This window comes from Schistocerca americana, chromosome 3 (genome assembly GCF_021461395.2).
Source record: "Schistocerca americana isolate TAMUIC-IGC-003095 chromosome 3, iqSchAmer2.1, whole genome shotgun sequence".
Lineage (NCBI taxonomy): Eukaryota > Metazoa > Arthropoda > Insecta > Orthoptera > Acrididae > Schistocerca > Schistocerca americana.
This window is the reverse complement of record NC_060121.1, coordinates 894,330,813-894,355,070: the sequence shown is the minus strand read 5'-3', so window position 1 is coordinate 894,355,070 and position 24,258 is coordinate 894,330,813.

Below are 24,258 nucleotides of genomic sequence, written 5' to 3'. Positions count from 1 at the left end.
AATATAACTGTTTTGTTTCACTAATCATATTCCCATTCTGTGAAGTTAAAACATCAAATTTTGTTGGACTGTGTGTTAGAAACTGTAAAAACTGAGACTTACTGTGATTTAGCATTAGTTTATTTTCTATAAGCCATGAATTTATGTGCTGGTGTGAGGTGAGTGGCCAAGCAGTTCTAGGCACTACAGTCTGGAACCGTGTGACCGCTATGGTCACAGGTTCGAATCCTGCCTCGGGCATGGATGTGTGTGATGTCCTTAGGTAGTTAGGTTTAAGTAGTTCTAAGTTCTAGGGGACTGATGACCTCAGAAGCTAATTCCCATAGTGCTCAGAGCCATTTAAACCATGAATTTATGTCATGAACTACACTATTTGAAACTGAGCCAATGTTGCATACAACATCCTTCACTATCAAGCTAGTGTCATCAGGAAACAGAAATATTTTGGAGTTACCTGAAATACTGGAGGGCATATCATTTATGTAAATAAGGAACAGGAGTGACCCCAACAATGATCCATAGGGCACCCCCCCCCCCTCCCCCCACTTGACTGTATCCCACTGAAAACACAACATCACAGCCAATTTCAACACTGTGAATAATGACGTTTTGCTGTCTGTTGCTACAGTAAGAGGTGAACCAGTTGTGAGCTACTCCCCGTATTCCGTACTGGTCCAACATCTGGAGCAATATTCTGTGATCAACACAATCAAACACCTTAGTTAAATCAAAAATTATGCCTAGTGTTCGAAACCTTTTGTTTAACCCATCCAGTACCTCACAGAGAAAGGGGAATATAGTACTTTCAGTTCTTAAGCAACTTCTAAAGCCAAACTGTACATTTGATAGCAAATCGTGTGATATAAAAGATCAATTATCCTTATGTACACAGCCTTTTTAATAACTTTAGCAGACTTTGATGGTCTAAAATTGTCTACATTAACCCTTTCTCTCTTTTTATAAAGCAACTTTATGACTGAGTACATTAATCATTCAGGAAACTGACCATTCCTGAATGAAAATTTACAAATGTGGCTAAATACAGGGCTAACATGTGCAGCACAGTACTTTAATATTCTGCTAGGCACTCCATCATATCCATGAGAGTCCTTAGTCTTCAGTGATTAATTATTGACTCAATCTCCCCCTTGTCTGTATCACAGAGAAATATTTCAGACATCAATCTTGAAAAGGAATTTGCCAAGAGAGTTAAATGATTCCCTGTAGAAACAAAATTTTTACTTAATTCACCAGTGATGATTAGAAAATGATTATTAAATACAGTACATAAATCTGATTTATCAGTAACATAAATATTTTTACTACAAATTGACTTTAGATTGTCGACCGTGTACTGTTGACCAGATGCTTCCTTCACAACTGACCATATGGTTTTAATTTTATCCTGTGAATTAGCTATTCTATTTTCATACCACATACTCTGCCTTCCTAATAACGTTATTAAGCACCTTACAGTACTGTTTATAATTGGCTACTGTAGCTTGATTGTGACTACTTCTAAAATTTTTGTATAATTCCCACTTTGTTCTACATGATATCCTTATCCCACTAGTCAGCCACCCAGGCTGCCTTTTACTGCTAGTACCCCATTTAGAATGTTCTAATGGAAAGCAACTCTCAAAGAGCATGAGAAATGTGTTAAGGAAAGCATTATATTTGTCATCTATGTTATTGGCACTCTGAACATCCTCAGTGTGCTCCCTGCCGCCGTTGGATAAGCAGCTGAGCAGCAAGTCGTATACTCCTAGCTCACTCATTTGTTACATAGTTTAATTCTTAATTTCTTTGCGTGTTTTTGGTACTTGCATTGTTTAGTTCATAAATTTCGGGCGTATTATAGTATTTGAGAGTGTAGCATCGTGTTTTAGTATCTGAATAGTGTAATTTCGCTTAGTCTCCTTCCGCCGCCGAGCAGTGTCAGCAGTGCGCAAGTAGCAGCATTACTGCATTTACTAGGCAATCTTGTATTTTAATAACCGTTTAAATTTTGTCGATTTGTTTGCGCTCTCTGTAGATTAGTTCAGACGTTCTTAGCAAAACAGTTTTTAGCATGGATAGGAACTGCAACTGCTGTGTTCGGATGCAGGCTGAGTTGGCATCCCTTCGCTCCCAGCTTCAGGCAGTGTTGGCTTCGGTCACACAGCTTGAGGCTGTTGCCAATGGGCATCACTGTGGGGGTCGGGATGGGGGTTTGTCGGGGACGGCCAGCTCGTCCCACGCATCCCCTGATCGGACTACGACTGTGGTTGCCCGGGATACTGCCCGCATTGAGGCTGATCCCTCACCTGTGGTAGAGTGGGAGGTCGTTTCAAGGTGTGGCAGGGGGCGAAAGACATTCCGGAGGGCTGAACGGAAAGCCTCTCCAGTTTGTCTGACGAACCGGTTTCAGGCTCTGTCTCAGGCTGATACTGATCTTCGGCCTGACATGGCTGCTTGTCCTGTTCCAGAGGTTGCCCCTCAGTCTGCAAGATCCGGGCAGTCGCAGAGGGTGGGCTTACTGGTAGTTGGGAGCTCCAACGTCAGGCGCGTAATGGGGCCCCTTAGGGAAATGGCAGCAAGAGAGGGGAAGAAAACCAATGTGCACTCCGTGTGCATACCGGGGGGAGTCATTCCAGATGTGGAAAGGGTCCTTCCGGATGCCATGAAGGGTACAGGGTGCACCCATCTGCAGGTGGTCGCTCATGTCGGCACCAATGATGTGTGTCGCTATGGATCGGAGGAAATCCTCTCTGGCTTCCGGCGGCTATCTGATTTGGTGAAGACTGCCAGTCTCGCTAGCGGGATGAAAGCAGAGCTCACCATCTGCAGCATCGTCGACAGGACTGACTGCGGACCTTTGGTACAGAGCCGAGTGGAGGGTCTGAATCAGAGGCTGAGACGGTTCTGCGACCGTGTGGGCTGCAGATTCCTCGACTTGCGCCATAGGGTGGTGGGGTTTCGGGTTCCGCTGGATAGGTCAGGAGTCCACTACACGCAACAAGCGGCTACACAGGTAGCAGGGGTTGTGTGGCGTGGGCTGGGCGGTTTTTTAGGTTAGATGGCCTTGGGCAAGTACAGAAAGGGCAACAGCCTCAACGGGTGCGGGGCAAAGTCAGGACATGCGGGGACCGAGCAGCAATCGGTATCGTAATTGTCAACTGTCGAAGCTGCGTTGGTAAAGTACCGGAACTTCAAGCGCTGATAGAAGGCACCGAAGCTGAAATCGTTATAGGTACAGAAAGCTGGCTTAAGCCAGAGATAGATTCTGCCGAAATTTTTACAAAGGTACAGACGGTGTTTAGAAAGGATAGATTGCATGCAACCGGTGGTGGAGTGTTCATCGCTGTTAGTAGTAGTTTATCCTGTAGTGAAGTAGAAGTGGATAGTTCCTGTGAATTATTATGGGTGGAGGTTACACTAAACAACCGAACTAGGTTAATAATTGGCTCCTTTTACCGACCTCCCGACTCAGCAGCATTAGTGGCAGAACAACTGAGAGAAAATTTGGAATACATTTCACATAAATTTTCTCAGCATGTTATAGTCTTAGGTGGAGATTTCAATTTACCAGATATAGACTGGGACACTCAGATGTTTAGCACGGGTGGTAGGGACAGAGCATCGAGTGACATTATACTGAGTGCACTATCCGAAAATTACCTCGAGCAATTAAACAGAGAACCGACTCGTGGAGATAACATACTGGACCTACTGATAACAAACAGACCCGAACTTTTCGAATCTGTATGTACAGAACAGGGAATCAGTGATCATAAGGCCGTTGCAGCATCCCTGAATATGGAAGTTAATAGGAATATAAAAAAAGGGAGGAAGGTTTATCTGTTTAGCAAGAGTAATAGAAGGCAGATTTCAGACTACCTAACAGATCAAAACGAAAATTTCTGTTCCGACGCTGACAATGTTGAGTGTTTATGGAAAAAGTTCAAGGCAATCGTAAAATGCGTTTTAGACAGGTACGTGCCGAGTAAAACTGTGAGGGACGGGAAAAACCCACCGTGGTACAACAACAAAGTTAGGAAACTACTGCGAAAGCAAAGAGAGCTTCACTCCAAGTTTAAACGCAGCCAAAACCTCTCAGACAAACAGAAGCTAAACGATGTCAAAGTTAGCGTAAGGAGGGCTATGCGTGAAGCGTTCATTGAATTCGAAAGTAAAATTCTATGTACCGACTTGACAGAAAATCCTAGGAAGTTCTGGTCTTACGTTAAATCAGTAAGTGGCTCGAAACAGCATATCCAGACACTACGGGATGATGATGGCATTGAAACAGAGGATGACACGCGTAAAGCTGAAATACTAAACACCTTTTTCCAAAGCTGTTTCACAGAGGAAGACCGCACTGCAGTTCCTTCTCTAAATCCTCGCACAAACGAAAAAATGGCTGACATCGAAATAAGTGTCCAAGGAATAGAAAAGCAACTGGAATCACTCAATAGAGGAAAGTCCACTGGACCTGACGGGATACCAATTCGATTCTACACAGAGTACGCGAAAGAACTTGCCCCCCTTCTAACAGCCGTGTACCGCAAGTCTCTAGAGGAACGGAGGGTTCCAAATGATTGGAAAAGAGCACAGATAGTCCCAGTCTTCAAGAAGGGTCGTCGAGCAGATGCGCAAAACTATAGACCTATATCTCTTACGTCGATCTCTTGTAGAATTTTAGAACATGTTTTTTGCTCGCGTATCATGTCATTTCTGGAAACCCAGAATCTACTATGTAGGAATCAACATGGATTCCGGAAACAGCGATCGTGTGAGACCCAACTCGCCTTATTTGTTCATGAGACCCAGAAAATATTAGATACAGGCTCCCAGGTAGATGCTATTTTTCTTGACTTCCGGAAGGCGTTCGATACAGTTCCGCACTGTCGCCTGATAAGCAAAGTAAGAGCCTACGGAATATCAGACCAGCTGTGTGGCTGGATTGAGGAGTTTTTGGCAAACAGAACACAGCATGTTGTTATCAATGGAGAGACGTCTACAGACGTTAAAGTAACCTCTGGCGTGCCACAGGGGAGTGTTATGGGACCATTGCTTTTCACAATATATATAAATGACTTAGTAGATAGTGTCGGAAGTTCCATGCGGCTTTTCGCGGATGATGCTGTAGTATACAGAGAAGTTGCTGCATTAGAAAATTGTAGCGAAATACAGGAAGATCTGCAGCGGATAGGCACTTGGTGCAGGGAGTGGCAACTGACCCTTAACATAGACAAATGTAATGTATTGCGAATACATAGAAAGAAGGATCCTTTATTGTATGATTATATGATAGCGGAACAAACACTGGTAGCAGTTACTTCAGTAAAATATCTGGGAGTATGCGTACGGAACGATTTGAAGTGGAATGATCATATAAAACTAATTGTTGGTAAGGCGGGTACCAGGTTGAGATTCATTGGGAGAGTGCTTAGAAAATGTAGTCCATCAACAAAGGAGGTGGCTTACAAAACACTCGTTCGACCTATACTTGAGTATTGCTCATCAGTGTGGGATCCGTACCAGGTCGGGTTGACGGAGGAGATAGAGAAGATCCAAAGAAGAGCGGCGCGTTTCGTCACTGGGTTATTTGGTAACCGTGATAGCGTTACGGAGATGTTTAATAAACTCAAGTGGCAGACTCTGCAAGAGAGGCGCTCTGCATCGCGGTGTAGCTTGCTCGCCAGGTTTCGAGAGGATGCGTTTCTGGATGAGGTATCGAATATATTGCTTCCCCCTACTTATACTTCCCGAGGAGATCACGAATGTAAAATTAGAGAGATTAGAGCGCGCGCGGAGGCTTTCAGACAGTCGTTCTTCCCGCGAACCATACGCGACTGGAACAGGAAAGGGAGGTAATGACAGTGGCACGTAAGGTGCCCTCCGCCACACACCGTTGGGTGGCTTGCGGAGTATCAATGTAGATGTAGATGTAGAACATCCTGCCACTCTTGTTCCTTGACAAGGTTTAAAAAACTCACTATTGCTGTTGGATTAACTTTCTTACATAGTTTGTAATTATATGTGACATTTGTTTGAGCACATAAGCCTTTTAGTGTTAAAATTTGTGCATCATGGTCTGTAAGGCTATTCACCCTTTTACTAACAGAATGCCCATCTAGTAATGAAGAATGGATAAAAATATTGTTTATGACTGTACCACTGTTTCCCTGCACCCTAGTTGGAAAAAACAGTCTGCATCAGATCATATGAATTTAGGAGATCTACCAATAATCTTTTTCTTTGCACCACCCAATACAAAATTTATATTGAAGTCACTACATATAACTAATTTTTGGTACTTCCCATCATGTGAATCAAGTATGTGCCAAGCAAGATTGTAAGAGATGGAAAAGAGCCACTGTGGTTCAACAAGCGAGGTAGAAAACTGCTACGGAAGCAAAGGGAAATTCACAGCAAACATAAACATAGCCAAAGCCTTGCAGACAAACAAAAATTACGCGAAACGAAATGTAATGTGAGGAGGGGTATGTGAGAGGTGTTCAATGAATTCGAAAGTAAAGTTCTATATACTGACTTGGCAGAAAATCCTAAGAAATTTTTGTCTTATGGCAAAGTGGTAGGTGGATCAAAACAAAATGTCCAGACACTCTGTGAGCAAAATGGTACCGAAACAGAGGATGACAGACTAAAGGTCGAAATACTAAATGTCTTTTTCCAAAGCTGTTTCACAGAAAAGGACTGCACTGTAGTTCCTTCTCTAGATTGTCGCACAGATGACAAAATGGTAGATATGGAAATAGATGACAGAGGGATAGAAAAACAACTAAAATCACTCAAAAGAGGAAAGGCCACTGGACCTGATGGGATACCAGTTTGATTTTACACAGAGTACACGAAGGAACTTACCACCCTTCTTGCAACGGTGTACCATAGGTCTCTAGAAGAGCGTAGTGTTCCAAAGGATTGGAAAAGGGCACAGGTCATTCCCATTTTCAAGAAGAGACATCGAACAGATGTGCAGAACTATAGACCTATATCTCTAACATCAATCAGTTGTAGAATTTTGGAACACGTATTATGTTCGAGTATAATGACTTTTCTGGAGACTAGAAATTTACTTTGTAGGAATCAGCATGGGTTTCGAAAAAGACGATCGTGTGAAACCCAGCTCACGCAACTCGTCCACGAGACTCAGAGGGCCATAGACATGGGTTCCCAGGCAGATGCCGTGTTTCTTTACTTCCGCAAGGCGTTCGATACAGTTCCCCACAGTCGTTTAATGAACAAAGTAAGAGCATATGGACTATCAGACCAATTATGTCATTGGATTGAAGAGTTCCTAGATAACAGAATGCAGCATGTAATTCTCAATGGAGAGAAGTCTTCCGAAGTAAAAGTGATTTCAGGTGTGCCACAGGGGAGTGTCGTAGGACCGTTGCTATTCACAATATACATAAATGACCTTGTGGAAGTTCACTGAGGCTTTTTGCGGATGATGCTGTAGTATATCGAGAGTTTGTAACAATGGAAAATTGTACTGAAATGCAGGAGGATCTGCAACGAATTGATGCATGGTGCAGGGAATGGCAATTGAATCTCAATGTAATGTGCTGCGAATACATAGAAAGAAAGATCCTTTATCATTTAGCTACAATATAGCAGGTCACCAACTGGAAGCAGTTAACTCCATAAATTATCTGGGAGTAGGCATTAGAAGTGATTTATAATGGAATGATCATATAAAGTTGATCGTCGGTAAAGCAGATGCCAGACTGAGATTCATTGGAAGAATCCTAAGGAAATGCAATCCAAAAACAAAGGAAGTAGGTTACAGTACACTTGTTCGCCCACTGCTTGAATATTGGTCACCAGTGTGGGATCCGTTCCAGATAGGGTTGATAGAAGAGATAGAGAAGATTCAACAGGGAGCAGTGCGCTTCGTTACAGGATCATTTAGTAATCGCGAAAGCATTACAAAGATGATAGATAAACTCCAGTGGAAGACTCTGCAGGAGAGACGCTCAGGAGCTCAGTACAGGCTTTTGTTGAAGTTTCAAGAACATACCTTCACCGTGGAGTCAAGCAATATATTGCTCCCTCCTACGTATATCTCACGAAGAGACCATGAGGATAAGATCAGAGAGATTAGAGCCCACACAGAGGCATACTGACAATCTTTCTTTCCACGAACAATACGAGACTGGAATAGAAGGGAGAACCAATAGAGGTACTCAAAGTACCCTCCGCCACACACCATCAGGTGGCTTGCGGAGTATGGATGTAGATGTAGATGTAGAACCCTCTCGAGCTTGAGCAGAAATGCTCTGAAGTCAGAGTTAGGGGACCTATAAAAAAACAATGATTAGAAGTTTAGTTTCACTAAATTCAAGTGCCCCTGCACAACATTCAAATATCTGTTCAGTGCAGTGCCATGATACATCTATGGACTCAAATGAAATACTGGTTTTTATGTACATGGCCACTCCCCCACCCCGCAAGAAACTCCTTGAAAAACAGCCAGCTAATCTGTATCCTGGTAAAGGAAGCTTTTGAATTGTCAAATTATTTAAGTGGTGCTCTGATGTACCAATATTTTCAGAGTCACCATCTATAAGCAGTGCACTAACTTTATCTCTAATACCTCTTATGTTTTGATGAAATATGCTAATTCCTTCTCTACTTGGAAACATGACTACCTCTGAAGGTAAGCCCTCACTTAGAGGGACTTCCTTTAAGCAGGTATACCTATTAGCTGATTCAATCTAAAAAAGGTGCAGCTCTAACACCAATTTTTCCATGAGTGATCCCAACACCACCCACTACAGTGTCATATATAAGCTTTGCCAGCCTACCCTTCCCATATCCACTGAGGTGCAGGCCCTGCCTAGTGAAACCTGATCTACTGATAGGCTCAACTGGCACCACTGAAATGTGACCCATGCCCTTTGCCATCAGTGGCTTCTCCAGCCCCATGTTGATGCACCTAGTGATGACGTTTGCCCTCTGTTATTTCTCCTTTTGTTGTCCTCGGTGTCAACATACTGGCTGAAAAAATAGGGCGTGGAAATGCAGCACTATCTACTGTAAATGATGTAGCCAACAGGTACACACTTACGTTTCACAGTTGTTTACCTTCACTTTTCACAACCCTCTATATACACACTTAATATGGCCAGTGCGCTACTGTTTACTTTCAGTAAGGCGCATTGATAGTTTTCAGGCGAACATCCACATACTGCTACAATAGTTCACTGTTGAATATCTATGAGCAGTAAAACCATAACCACTTAATTCATAGTTCTTTTGGAATTATCAGGTATGTACGGAACTGACATTGTCATTGTTTTAACACACAGCCTAATTGTGTTACACTGGTTTCACAGTTAAGTGGATGCGTTGTTGTTGTTCTAACCAACACAGGTTCCTCATCTGAAACTCAGCCATGTACTGACAGTCTTGGGACCAAAAATCAGGTCTTTACACATCCTCACAGTAATAGGTACTGAAACTACACATTGTTTGAAGTTAAATTTACAGAAATTACAATTAAAACTTACTTCATTCAATTAACTGCATACATCAAAAAATTCCTTCTTTTTAACAGTTCTTTCTAGTACAAGTGTTAGGCCAAATTATTTGTTTAAATGCTGAAATTAACTGATATCATTATGGAAAGAATACTTTTGACAGTACTGTTAATTACTTTGGAATTTATTACAGGCTGGCTTTGCTAACATGTTTTCAAATAGAGCCAAAAAGATCCTTTAAGAATACTATAAGTTGTTCCTCCAAATGTCTATAATTATTATAAAATTTATATTTGTTTATAAGTCATCAATAGAATTTAAGTTACGAAACAATTACTGATTTCATCATACAATGAAAGATACTAACTAGGAATAGTCAAAATAAATTAGAAAATCTATTACACACATAAAACTAAGCAGAAAATTAGATCCGGTGTTATATTTTTTAAGACTAATGGCCAACCTTTTTCTTTTATGAAAATATTCCCGTATTTTAATGGTAATTAGTTATGAAGAAAATGAATTTTAAGGAGGTGGATGGCAAAACAAGAGGGGAAGTAAAATTATCCCTGCTTGCTTCATCACATCACCCCCTTATTGGATTAACCCAATAGATATTGAAAATAGCTAACTGGGCAATTCAACGACTACATGTGATCCCAGAAAGTGGGTTAAAATTCTACTTAAACAAAAATATTACATATATTAAGCCTTATCAAAACTACAGTACATATGTTTTTTTTCAAATTTATACTTTCATGGACTGCCCATATGAAAATCCCCATACAAAATATTTACATGCAGTGTATAGTACATTTGCACAAAATATCTGCAAGTTATACTTTTAACAAAAATTAGGCATCTTCATCATAAGTGATGTCCTTGTTAGGTACACAAAGATTACATTTAAAGACACATATTATTTTATACAATTCCTATCTTGCTTTAAAAAAAATAGTAAATCCTTGTGTGTTGCAAAAAGTTAATTTACACTGCACATTGCAGTTGACTTTTAAGGCAGAAAATTTCACTTCGTCTCTCTCTTCAACACATTTACTACTCAATGTTGATTTCTCATTAGTATTATCACCATCTTTAACTACCACATTGAACTTCTTATTTAATTCTGAAAGATTAGAGCTGACTACCTTAATCTCCTTTTTAATTTCTTTCTTCAGTTTATCATTTAAGCTAACCATGTCAGTTCTAATGATATCAGCTTTCTTTTTCCACTCTGCTAATGTCTTCTTTCATACTCTTAATGTCTTTTTTCATACTGCTAATGTCTTCTTTCATACTACTTTCCATACTATTGAAACTACTCATAATTTGCCTAAACATTGCTTCCACTTTTCCATCTGCCATACACTTCTGCTCTTGATAATTTTCACTACTAGGTTCCTCCTCCTTAACTGTAACAACCTTATCCACTTCAGTACTGTTTTTTTCCATTTCACTCACATCACCGCACAATGTATGTGACACTATTATCATTCAATCTACAATAGGATTTTCGTCCCCATCATTCAAAGTTATGTTCATGCCACATTGATAAGCACTGTCGTCTACAGCACCAGACTCCTGTTGTCCCTTCACACTGTCTTGTTCGTTTAAGTCACTCATTATGTATCGCTTAATACAAAACAGCTTTTGCTATGAAATTACCTTAATCTCATTCACTGTTCTTCTGCTGCTCTGCTTCTGCTGTTGTGGTTGTGGTTGTTATCTGGGTCTGCACGGCTGCGGAAAATTGTAATTCTCTTGGTGAAGCGCCTTATTTATCCCGGTCAGCAGTGTCCACCTGTATGCTGATTGGCTGCTCCTGTACTCAACGGCTGCTTCCATAGAACCCACTCACTGATTGGCTGCTGTCATGCTTTGGCCATGAAACCCAAATGCTGATTGGCTGTTGCATCACTGCACTATAAACTACTATTAATTTACCCTTAACTGTCAAAGTTCGTTAGTCCTAATTTATTGTGCCCACATAAAATAGTCCTCATGTCATGGCACCATGTATGACAACATTCCCTGCTTTCTTTTATTTGTTTGTTTGTTGTTCTCAGTGTAAACGTACTGGCTGAAAAAATAGTATCTAGCTCATCATGTTCATTCTGAGAGCTAGTCTCTCTTGCACACGCTGAACCTCTATTAACTACTTCATATTCCTCAATCTCCATGTTATTATGGCTACGAAGTCTTTCGCGACGTATTTCCTGAGTAAAAATTTCTCGGTGTACATGCCGCGTCAAATCAGGATAAATCTCCAAGCTTTCGACCACTACCTCCATGGTCGTCGTCTGGGCTAAAACTGACTGTCGTGAACTAGCGAGGTTCCCACTTTTATATGCAAGGGACAGCTTCTTATTGGCTGGAATACGTCAGCGATATGGCGCGTAGTGAAGTGGTGCCCTCTACTTCCATAGACGTAGTTGCTATCCCGCGTTGCTTGCAGCGCCATCCTTTAAATCAGGAGGTAAAGTGCGAGAAGTTTTTCTCTGCGATTTTTCTTTATCCAGTGCACTCTTCCAAGTGTTGCTAAGTGCATAGCCGTTGTCTCTATTAAAGTTATTATCGCTAAGTCTAATTTCGACTGCTTCCCGGATCACAGAGTCCCAGTAATTCGATGTGTGGGCTATTACTCTGGTTTCTTCAAATAAAATCTTATGCTTGTTAAGCAGGCTATGTTCAGCCACCGCTGATTTTTCCAAATACCTGTATTTCAGGTGGCGTTGGTGCTCGATGCAGCGGTCGGCAACGGTTCTTACAGACTGGCCCACGTAATTCTTGACTTATATCTGCATAGCCATAGCTTCCATCATCCGTCTCAGAAGAGAGCTATGCTGAATACTTTAGTACACAGAGCCAGGACTATTTCCGACAAGGACCACCTCGGTCCCGAGATCAACCATTTGACGACTGTTTTCAAGAGGAATGGTTATTCTGCCGGTGAAATTAAATCAGTATTGTCCAAGAAAGTAAGACACGATGCCGGCCACATACAAGAAGAGGACCAACACATAGCGCGGCTTCCTTTTTGTGGTGCTACAACGAGCAAGATAGCCAGAGTCCTGAAGAGGCAAGGAATAAAACCAGTTTTCCGACCACCTAGGAAAATTAAGGAAATGTTGAGACCAGTCAAAGATAGTCTCGGCTTAAGAGTTCCGGGAATTTATACTATTCCTTGCGAATGCGGCAAGAATTACGTGGACCAGTCTGTAAGAACCGTTGCCGACCGCTGCATCGAGCACCAACGCCACCTGAAATACAGGTATTTGGAAAAATCAGCGGTGGCTGAACATAGCCTGCTTAACAAGCATAAGATTTTATTTGAAGAAACCAGAGTAATAGCACACACATCGAATTACTGGGACTCTGTGATCCGGGAAGCAGTCGAAATTAGACTTAGCGATAATAACTTTAATAGAGACAACGGCTATGCACTTAGCAACACTTGGAAGAGTGCACTGGATAAAGAAAAATCGCAGAGAAAAACTTCTCGCACTTTACCTCCTGATTTAAGGGATGGCGCTGCAAGCAACGCGGGATAGCAACTACATCTATGGAAGTAGAGGGCACCACTTCGCTACGCGCCATATCGCTGACATATTCCAGCCAATAAGAAGCCGTCCCTTGCATATAAAAGTGGGAACCTCGCTAGTTCACGACAGTCAGTTTTAGCCCTGACGACGACCATGGAGGTAGTGGTCGAAAGCTTGGAGATTTATCCTGATTTGACGCGGCATGTACACCGAGAAATTTTTACTCCATGTTATTATGTTTTGCCACATTTTCTATACAGCGCTCATCACTATGAGCATTGTCAAATTCGACATCTGACATGTTGATGTCAAGATTCGACCTCAGCTGATAAGTATGCTTCAGTTTGATGGGTTGTTTTACACCAAACACAAGTATGAAAATCACTATTACTACATCACTAACTACTTATGATATTCCTAAGCCACAGATCTGCCTCACTCAAACACAGTATTAAGACTAAATAGGCACTATGAAGAACTGCTTTTTAGATCAAAATGATTCTATTACTCAACCCAAAATCCGTGCCACAGGAAGTGGAGAGAACTGTTTCCTAACTGAGCTTCTTCACGGCTTCCGACATCACTTAGCAACGACTCGAAGAGACGGCGCTGCTTTGTCAGCAACCCCTCACAGAGACGACAGTGCCAACAGAAGACAGCATGCTGGTTGGTGATTCTCCATCTGACTCACAACGATCGGTGTGCGTTATGACTGAGTCACAACCACGTAATGGGGTCATCATTGAAGCAGTCGGTCGTAATGGTAGTAACTCCAGTTACTCTCATCAATAGTAACGTTGATATTCCTAATTTTCTGGTGCCTTTATGTCTGTTTTCAGGCCCCATGCTGACTGTGCCAGTTTATGCCTGCACACCCACTGTCATCACGACTGCACTGATATTACTTCACCGTTTGTCCCCGGCAACAGAGCTAATCTCAAAACTTTGTGTATATATTGTCCTGGCTAGTTAAGAACCATTCCCTGCCATGTGAGTTGGGCATAAAACATCTCTGAATCACGTTAGGAATCTAATTGTGTGAACTAGCAATTGAAAATTGATCTCGTTTTCTATTTCCAGAGATATTTCATACACTTTCAACCACAATGGACCCAAAGACAATGATATAGTGGGGCAGGCTTTACATTGATGACATGATACAATAAGAATCACTATATTAATTAATGTTCATATTACATGTACAAATTATTTATCTTTCATTAACCAGTTACACAGAATAACGATCATAGTCTTAAAATTCCATTTCTACACTACAAGCATCCAAGAAATCTCTGAAACTGTAGAATGGATGGTCTATTAACCAGTTATTCAACTTCCTTTTGAAATTAATGACAGATGTATTGAGTGCTGAATGTGGCAGTCCATTAAATCATTTCAAATAGTTCACTTTGTGAGAGTTGCCTGTTTCTGGGAAACAGGTGTTTAGTAGTACTGATCTGAGATTGGGGTATTGGCAGACTCCCCTACACAAGGACTCTGGACAATACACCGCATTCTTATATGTAGGAAGGAGCTACCATTACCATGTGCTACTGTCTGGTCTAAATATTTTTACCTCCACTTTTGATAGATCACTGGACAAGCTTCTTGGTGAACATTTAATTAAAAAGGTGACCATGTATGTTGATGATATTTTAATTGCAGCCAGAACTTGAGAAGAACATATGAGAGTAATAGAAGAGGTGGTCATAGCCTTTGAAAGGACATGTGTCACAGCAAACTTAGAGAAGTTAGAATTCGGCAAGGACGAAATCTGGTATCTAGGACACATTGTCAATGCGCAAGGAATCAAGCCTGATGACGCAAAATTACAAGCAGTTAAAGATTTTCCAGCTCCACATCGTAAAAAACAGCTAAGAGTATTCCTTGGGTTATGCGGTTGGTATAGGAAGTTTGTTAGTGGGCAGTCACTTAACAACCCACATTTCTTGAACATGTTAAAGAACAAGGTGTTGTGGGAATGGACTGAGGAATGCCAGCAGGCATTTGACAAAATTAAGCAACAGCTATGTGAACCACAATTACTTTCACACCCATATTTGAGTAAAGAATTTTACCTGGCCTGTGATAGTTTGGATTTTGGATTGGGTGTGCATTTGTACCAAGTGGATGAGGCTGATCCTAAAAACATTAAGACCATTGCATTTGCAAGCCGGGCCCTGACAAAATGGGACAGACAACACAGTATAACAGAGAAAGAGAGAGGCACTTGCAGTCCTATGGGGATTTACTTAATTCAGATACTATTTGGCAGGCAGAGTCACTAAGATTGTAACAGACCATAAGGCATTGTCTTTCCTGCTTGAGAGCAAGCTACATCATAGATGCCTCACTAGCTGGGCACTTGCCTTACAAGAATATGAGTTTAGTATTATCTACCAACCTGGAAACCAAACTATCATACCAGATGCATTTCCAAGGATGCTACTGGTTGCTGAAGATGTCAATGTGAGTAGTTCGCAAGGATTGGAATTCAGAATTAATTTGATAAAGGGCATTCAATACGAATCCTTTGTGACCAAGTTGCTAAAGAAGATTAGAAGGGGAAAATATCAAGATCCTGCACTAAAGAGTGTCAAGGTGAAGCATGGCTGTCAGGGGAAGGGAAACTGAGAAGGTACTATTTGATTCATCAAAATGTTCTGTATCAGCATCTAAGACTGGAGGTTGTGTATTCCAGAACATACAATGGAAAAGCTGGCGTGGTGCACACATTTCAGTAATGCCCATTTTGGCACAGATAAGTGTTTAGTGAAACTCAAGAAGGAGTGTATATTTTTTGGTATGAATACCCAAATTTTCAAGATTCTACGTACATGTGATGTATGTCAGAAGGTGAAGACGACTACCGTCAGACATCAAGGACCTATGCACCCCGTAGTTCCAAAGGGCATCGAGGATATTGCGGCTGTCGATTTACATGGTCCTCTGCCAAAATCCCATGGCAATTGCACACAACTTATGGTAATATTAGAGGTGTGATCAAAGTATGTGAAGTTCTACCCACTAAGAAGAGCAAATGGTAAGATAATGTCCAGTAAAGTGGAGAACCATTACCTTGTAAATGTGTGCAAACACAAGCAAATTCTGACAGGCAATGGTCCACAGTTTATTTCAAGAGAGTGGAAGGAGATGCTACAGAGGAACAATGTCGAACAAGTCTTAATAGCAAAACAGACTGGCATCCAATCTGGCAAAGAAAATTATGAAGGAAGTGAACCGCATGTGCCATACTTATTGTCACCACAAGCACAGTAAATGGAAGAATTGTTTAGAGGACTTCGAAGGAGTAATCAACAGTACGCCTCATGCTTTGATGGGATTTGCACCATGTGAAATTCTGCTTAACCAGCCACCTGAAAGTATATTTTCTGAGATTTTGGTTAACTCCTCAGCCACAGATCAAATGCGAGATGAAAAGATAGAGTTAGCCATGGAACAGTTACATGAGAAAGCTCAGCAGAGAAAGCAGAAGCACGACAGAATAGTGCGGCCCATGAGGTATGAGATAGACCTTGTTTTAATTAAGACTCATATGCATTCAAGCAAAGTAAACAAAGAGATACAGAAGTTCCACAATATCTACAAGGGTCCGTGTCATATTATAGGTATCGAGTATCCAAATACTGTCAAGTTGGAAGCTGTAAAGTCTGGTAGAGGTGAGGACAAACATCATGTGGAAAACATTAAACCATATTATGAGCGGTATTGAGTGCTAATATGTTTAAAGTCCCTAAACAAAATGTAAGGCAAAATAATTCTGCTGTGTATGTGATTATATAGTTAATTGTTTATGCAGACTGACAACTTTTGAACAGTGTGAATAAGTGTTTATTTCTTATGGGAGCATTTAGTGAGATTTTCTTGTGTGCTTAGAGCTGAGTGGTTGTGCTGAGTTAAAGTAATATTTTTGGATAGTACTGATAGGTGTTAACATGCTAAGTGGTATTCTTAATATGTGGGTAACTTGCAGTATTTTTTTTTTCCTCGCTCCAACAAAGAGACTAGCTGCTATCGTGCTTAGGCATGACAATGTATATCTTCAGTGAGCACAGTATCTGCAGTGTGTACAGGTTCATTTAAAGTTTCGTAGATATTATTTTAATTCTGTTAAAGCTAGTTGAGCAAACTGTAAGGGCTACTATGAATAGATATAAGCTGAAGATATGATTCATAGGTTAAGAGTAGGTCAACACTGAAAAGGGACTGTTACATTTGTTTCATGTACACTATGGATGGATTACTGCAAGACGAGGGAGGGGATCTGATGTCTGGTTGTTCCAGTGCAGTATTGTTGTGTCAGCAGTCATGTAACCTGTGGCTGCGAGCTGGCAACACTGCAGCAGACCAACCCATTCTCCACTTTTCCATGTAATGAATGCCCTAGGGGTGCAGCGCTGTGAGTAATGGATGACCAAGTGCTAACTAACATGTAAGTGCAAAAAAAAAAAATTTTTTTTCTTGTTCTGACAGTGGCACCGGTGTATTTAAGATCACTGTGTTTATGTGTCTATACCTTGTTGCTCAGGGACTTAAATGATATTGTATTTTGCTTTTGTATTTACCTTTATCTTATTATTATGTTTTTCTTTAGTGGGCTGCACTGTAGGTAGGTTTGTAAGTGTTTATGATTTCTTTGTATGTACTATAATATTACATTTCGTGACATTCATTTGCATGTCATGGTATGGCTTTGCAATAATCAGTTGACTGTTTGTCAATTGTTTGTTTTTCGCAATTATTTACTCAAATTCGATAGCTTTTGTGTGTGACAATGTAAGCATAGAACTGTATCGCTGACGATAGATAGTCTCCTCTCTGCCGAATGCACAGCAATGTGGAGGAGTCATGGCGTAGCTTTTGTGGAGCGTGGGTGAAGTGTTGTGTTGATGCAATGGCTCCAGTGTGTATCTTACAAGTTATGGTGAAGTAATTGAAAATGTTTGCCACACATGTTTTGCGTTTAATTTCAGTGCTCATGTACAGCATCAATATTTATCCAAAAGGTGATATTTCTCGGTTTCATGTGTCATGTCGGGAGAACAACAATCATTGTGTCACAACAGTTACAGAAAAATAATGTGGACTGTTATGATCCTAATTTGAAGTTCTAAGTGAAACAAACACATATCGTTTTGTCTGGCTCACATATCGTTTTGTCTGGCTGAATATCACAATCACAGGTACTTTCTCATTTGTATATCGTACCTGAAATTTTATGGAGCATCCGTGTCATGATTCAATTACGTGCATGCTTGTGTTATAAGCTACTGAATTGTTTGGTACTGTTGGAATAACTGTGCCAATCGTCAAATGATAAAACATCCAATGAACAGTGATGGTTTTGTGTTGTATGCACCATATTTTTGTGTTGGATGACATCATTTAGACAGCGACCTTGTACGTCACAACAGACACGTACTTGGAGTAGAAATAGTGATCACATCCACTGTGGAATAATGTTAATTGTGAACAGTGCAGCCCCACCCTGTAGGAGTATTTAACAGAATACAGTGAATTCTACCAGATCAACTTTGTATTGTTGGTGTGAGCGGCTCCTCGTCCTGCTAGACAATAGTTATTACAGGACACATCATAGCAGGCACTGCAGAGAGCAGCAGATCAACTGCCACGGGAAGGACCAGGTAGGTGGGCCTAGGCATATGGTAGTTAAATATCCAGCCCTGTTCCTGTGTCTAGGGAGGCTTGTACAGTCTTGACTGCTAAAGGCTAGCTGTTATTGGTGCTGCATATCTACCCCCTTTCCTCCCGGGCATGTTACAAAACAAAACACCCTTATTCTAGTTTTGAACAGACAAGGGACTGATAACTGACACCAACGGAGAAGGGTGGTCCGATCTGCTCCCCAGAAAGTACTGCTGAGGACACATAGGACACTGAAGGGCCACATACAGTGGGCGGCCAGGTAAGACACGTGGGAAGACCAAGAAAGTTTCCTATCAAGCATGAGCCCCATGAATTCCATAGGGTCAATGAATGGAAGAGCAACAGGCTCAAGATGTAAAGATAGTGGAAGAAACCAACTGCGCTGCCAGAGATTCATACAAACAGATTTGTCAGTGGAAAAGCGAAAGCCATTGTCAATACTCCATGAGTAAAGATGATCAAGACATTGCTGAAGATGCTACTCAAGGAGACAAGTCCACGGAGATTGCAAAACCATCAACAACGATGGAACCGAAGATGGCCAGCAAAAGACAGGCCACAGTAGGGTTAGTAGCAACAGCAAAGAAGGCGGTGCTCAGGACAGAACCCTGTGGCAGACCATTTTCCTGGATAAAGGTGTTCAACAAGGCAGAACCCACATGTACCTTGGAAACTCAGTCTTTTAAGAATTCCTGAAGAGAGTGGGGCATACGGCCACTGAAGTACCATGTGTGGAGAGTATGGAGGATGCCAGTCCCCCAGCAGGTGTCATAGGATTTCTCCAAAACAAAAAAACATGGCCAGTCTGGTATTTCTGCAGGAAACCATTCATGATATGGGTTGACAAAGTGACGAGATGGTCAACTGCAGAATGGGGCGCACAAAACCCACACTGTGCAGTGGTTAGTAAATATGCAAGACTCAAGCCACCATCCCAGCCGGCCATGAATCGTACATTCCACCACTTTGCAAACACAGATGGTGAGAGAAATGGGGCCTTAACTAGAAGGAAGGTGTTTGTCATTGCCAAGCTTATGTATGGGTATGACACTGGCTTCACTCCAGCATCTGGAAACATGCCTTCTGCCCAGATATGATTGTACGTACAAAGGAGAAAGTGCTTGAATGCAAGAGAAAGGTTCTGCAACATCTGAATGTGAACATCGTCTGACCCTGGGGTGGAGGATTGGGATGAAATGAGAGCACAATCAAGCTCCCTCATAGTAAAGGCGGCATTATAGCACTCACGATTCTGAGAAGAGAAGGGTATCACCTGAGTCTCCTCCACTTGTTTGCGATGGAGGAAGGCAGGTGATAATGGGTGAAGCTCGAAACCTCCACAAAATAGTGGCCCAAGGTATTGGAGATAGCAATAGAGTCCATGATTAAGGAAGAATAAGTGAATTGCTGCCATAGCTGCAACAATAAATGGTAATACAAAATGAAATGCAAAGAATCGATTTAATTTTGTGTTATCAACAGCAAATCCTCCCCACACTCATTGAACTAAATCTGTTCCTAAGTACGGAATTGCTGATAATAAATTAGTAATTACTGTTGCACCTTAGAATGATATTTGACCTCAAGGTAAAACGTATCTTACAAACGCAGTTGCTATAACTAAGAATAGAATTACTGTACCAATTATTCAGGTGTGCATGTATATATAAGATTCATAGTAAATTCCTCATCCTACATGCAAATAAAGACAAATAAAGAACATAGATGCCCCATTTGCATGTAAAGTTCGAATAATTCAACCGTTATTTACATCCCGGCAGATGTGTACTACACTACTGAATGCTATTTCAATATTTGATGTATAATGTATAGCTAAAAATAGTCCAGTCGCCATTTGAATTACCAAACATAATCCTACTAGGGACCCAAAATTTCATCAAAATGAAATATTTGTTGCTGCAGGTAAAGCAACTAAAGTGTTGTTAATAATTTCAATTAAACGATGTCTTAATTGTAAGGGTTTATTCATTAGTAAATTATCTTATTTAACGAATAGGCCCACAGTTAATATCAGTAATTCTAACTATTGCTAATAGTGCTAAAAATAAGTAAATTATTGTTATTATTGTAATAATGAATGTTGCTCTATTATATAATTTTTCTCAGGATATTGTTATTTCTTGGTAATTGATTGAATTATCTATATTTATAGTTTCAGTATTTTTGAAGAAGTCTATAAATATTGTTATGTCTAGGATAATTAATATTGATATAATAAATACTCATATTGTTAGGGTGATAATTATGGTAATTGATTTAGGTTGAAATATTTCGTTTGATGCAATTCTTGTAATATAAATAAATAGAACTGATATACCGCCAAGAAATGTTAAGGATAAAATATATGATAGTCAATAGCTTTCCATTATTGTTCCTGCTATGAATCCAACTAAGAAAGTTTCAAGGATAATGAAAAGTATTATTGATATAGGGTGTCTTAATTTAATAAAATTAATATTTATTACATTTGATAATGATATAATTATGATTTTAATCATTTCAGGGGTTAGTTTATTTAAAATATCGGTTTTGGGGACCGATGATGGAACTTTCCACCTCTGAAGTTTTAAAAGTGGGGGCTAGACTTATTTCCAGTTTACAAGAATGGTGCTTTTTTTAAACTATTGAAACTAATGTTTATATTTTCTGTTTTTACTTCTTTATTGGTATATTTTTCTGGGGTTTACGTTTTTTCTTCTAAACGTAAGCATTTATTAATCGTTCTTCTGAGATTGTATTTATATTGTTCTTTCTTTCTTTATATTAATTATTGTATTTCTTATTGAATTTGATTTTTTCCTGTTATTTTTTTAGTTTTTTCTGTTTGTGAAGGTGCTTTGGGTCTTTCTATTTTGGTTTCAAGAATTCAGTCTCATGGTAATGATTTTTTGGATTCTTTTGGTTTATCTTTATGTTAAAGTATTTATTTATAACTATTTTTTGATCCCTCTTTGTTTATTAAATAATTGTTGGTGGTTGGTTCATTCTTTAATGTTTCTGTCGAGTTTTGTTTTTATAATTTGTGTGTAATCATATGCTGATTTAAATATAAATAGATATTATTTTGGTATTCATTACTTTTCTTTTAGTTTAGTTTTGTTGAGTTTTTGAATTTGTTCTTCAATAATTACTGCTAGAGGTTCAGTTTATTTTAAGTTCTTATCACTCTAATTTTTTTGTTTTTATGGCTTTTATTTTAATAATTATGCTTTATTGTTCATTTGCTATTTTGAGTCTTCTTACTTTTTATATTTTTTTTGAGGCTAGATTAGTTCCCACTTTGCTTTTGATTTTAGGTTGAGGTTATTAGCCTGAGCGTTTGCAGGCTGGTGTTTATTTAATTTTTTATACTTTGGTTGTTAGATTACCTTTGTTGTTGGTTTTATTAAAGGTTTATGATTTTTCTAACACTTTATATTTCCCATTATTTGTTGATTTTGGTTCTTATTATTTTATATTTTATGTATTTATAATTTTGGCTTCTTTAGGAAAGATGTCAATATTTTTGGTTCATTTATGACTTCCTAAGGCTCCTATTTCAGGTAGAATAATTCTTGCTGGTGTTTTATTAAAGTTATTTGGTTATGGAATTACTGTGTTATAAAGGTTATTTCTTATTTGGGTTTAAGGTTTAAGTATTTTTGATTATCTTTAGGTTTATCTGGTGGAGTTATTGTTAGATTTATTTGTTTTCGTCAAGTTGATTTGAAGTCTTTAATTGCATATTCTTCTGTCACTCATATAAGAATGGTTATTGGTGGATTGATAACTATAAATTGATGAGGTTGTATGGGTTCACTTTCTTTAATGGTTGGTCATGGTGTATGTTTGTCTGGATTATTTTGTTTATCTAATATAATTTATGAACGTTTAGGTAGACGAAGATTATTTATTAACAAGGATATAATTAATTTAATACCTAGAATGGCATTATGGTGATGCCTTTTAAGATCATCAAATATGGCTGCTCCTCCATCATTGAATTTGGTAGGTGAACTTAGATTATTAAATAGAATTATGTCTTGATCTTCTTTTAGATTTTTTGCTTTTACTTTTTATGTTTTCTTAGAGTTGTTTATACTTTGTATATATATTCTTATTCTCAGCATGGAAATTATTATTCTGGGGTTTATACTTGTTCTCTTTGTTATTTTCGTGAATATCATCTTTTACTTTTGCATTGATTGCCTTTAAATATTCCTTGTTTAAAGGGTGAGTATTTCGTTGTGTAAATTGCTTAAGTATTTTAATTTAAAATATTGTTTTGTGGAATCAATGATATGAAGTTTTTCATCTTAGGCCGTGAATTTATTTTCTATTTGTTCTTTGAGTTTTTCTTCTTTGTTCTTTTCTAGAACTCTAATTTTTATTTTAGGTATTTATTATTTAAGAATTGATTATAGAGTTTTTGTTGAATGAGAACTTTTTAATTTGAATGGCTCCATGGTTGTTATAACTCTAATTTTGGATTGAATATCTCTTATTTTTATGTCTTTCATTATGTATATTTCTTCTTTAGTGATTTACTATAGAGAGGATTATATATCAGGAGAAAAAAATATAAATCGTTTTATTATTATTGTTTTAGTATTTATTCTTTCTAAGGGTTTTTAATTATTAGTCCTAATTTGATTAGAATTTTACTAGGATGGGATGGTTTAGGTTTGATTTCTTATTGTTTAGTTATTTATTATCAAAATGTAAAATCTTATAGTGATGGTATATTAACTGCTCTTTCTAATCATATTGGTGATGTTGCTATTTTAATTTCTATTGCTTGAATATTAAATTTTTGTGGTTGAAATTATATTTATTATTATGATTTTATATCTAATTCTAAAGCTTATTACTATATTAATTGTTTTGGCAGCTATAACTAAAAGAGCTCAAATTCCTTTTTCTTCTTGACTTCCTGCTGCTATGGCTGCTCCTACTCCTGTTTCTGCTCTAGTTCATTCTTCTAATCTTGTTACTGCTGGAGTTTATTTATTGACTTGTTTTAGACCAATATTAGATACTTATAATTGTGGTTGATTTTTACTTTTAATTGGTTGTATTACTATATTTATGGTTGGATTGGGTGCTAATTTTGAATTTGATTTAAAGAAGATTATTGCTCTTTCTACTTTAAGACAACTTGGTTTAATAATAAGAATTTTGGCTATAGGTTATCCAAAGCTTGCATTCTTTCATTTATTTATGTGTGCAGGTTCAATAATTCATAATTTAAAGGAATCTAAGGATATTTGTTTTATGAGCTCAGTTGTTAATTTTATACCTTTAACTTCTGTTTGTTTTAATGTTTCTAGTTTATCTTTGTGTGGTATACCTCTTTTGGCAGGATTTTATTCAAAGGACTTGATTCTTGAAATGGTTTGTTTAAGATGAATTAATTGTTTAATTTTTTTCTTTATTTTTTTTCTACTGGTTTAACTGCTTCTTATTCTTTTCGTTTATTTTATTATTCAATATCTGGGGATGATAATTTTTATTCTAGATTTTCTTTTGATAAGGGT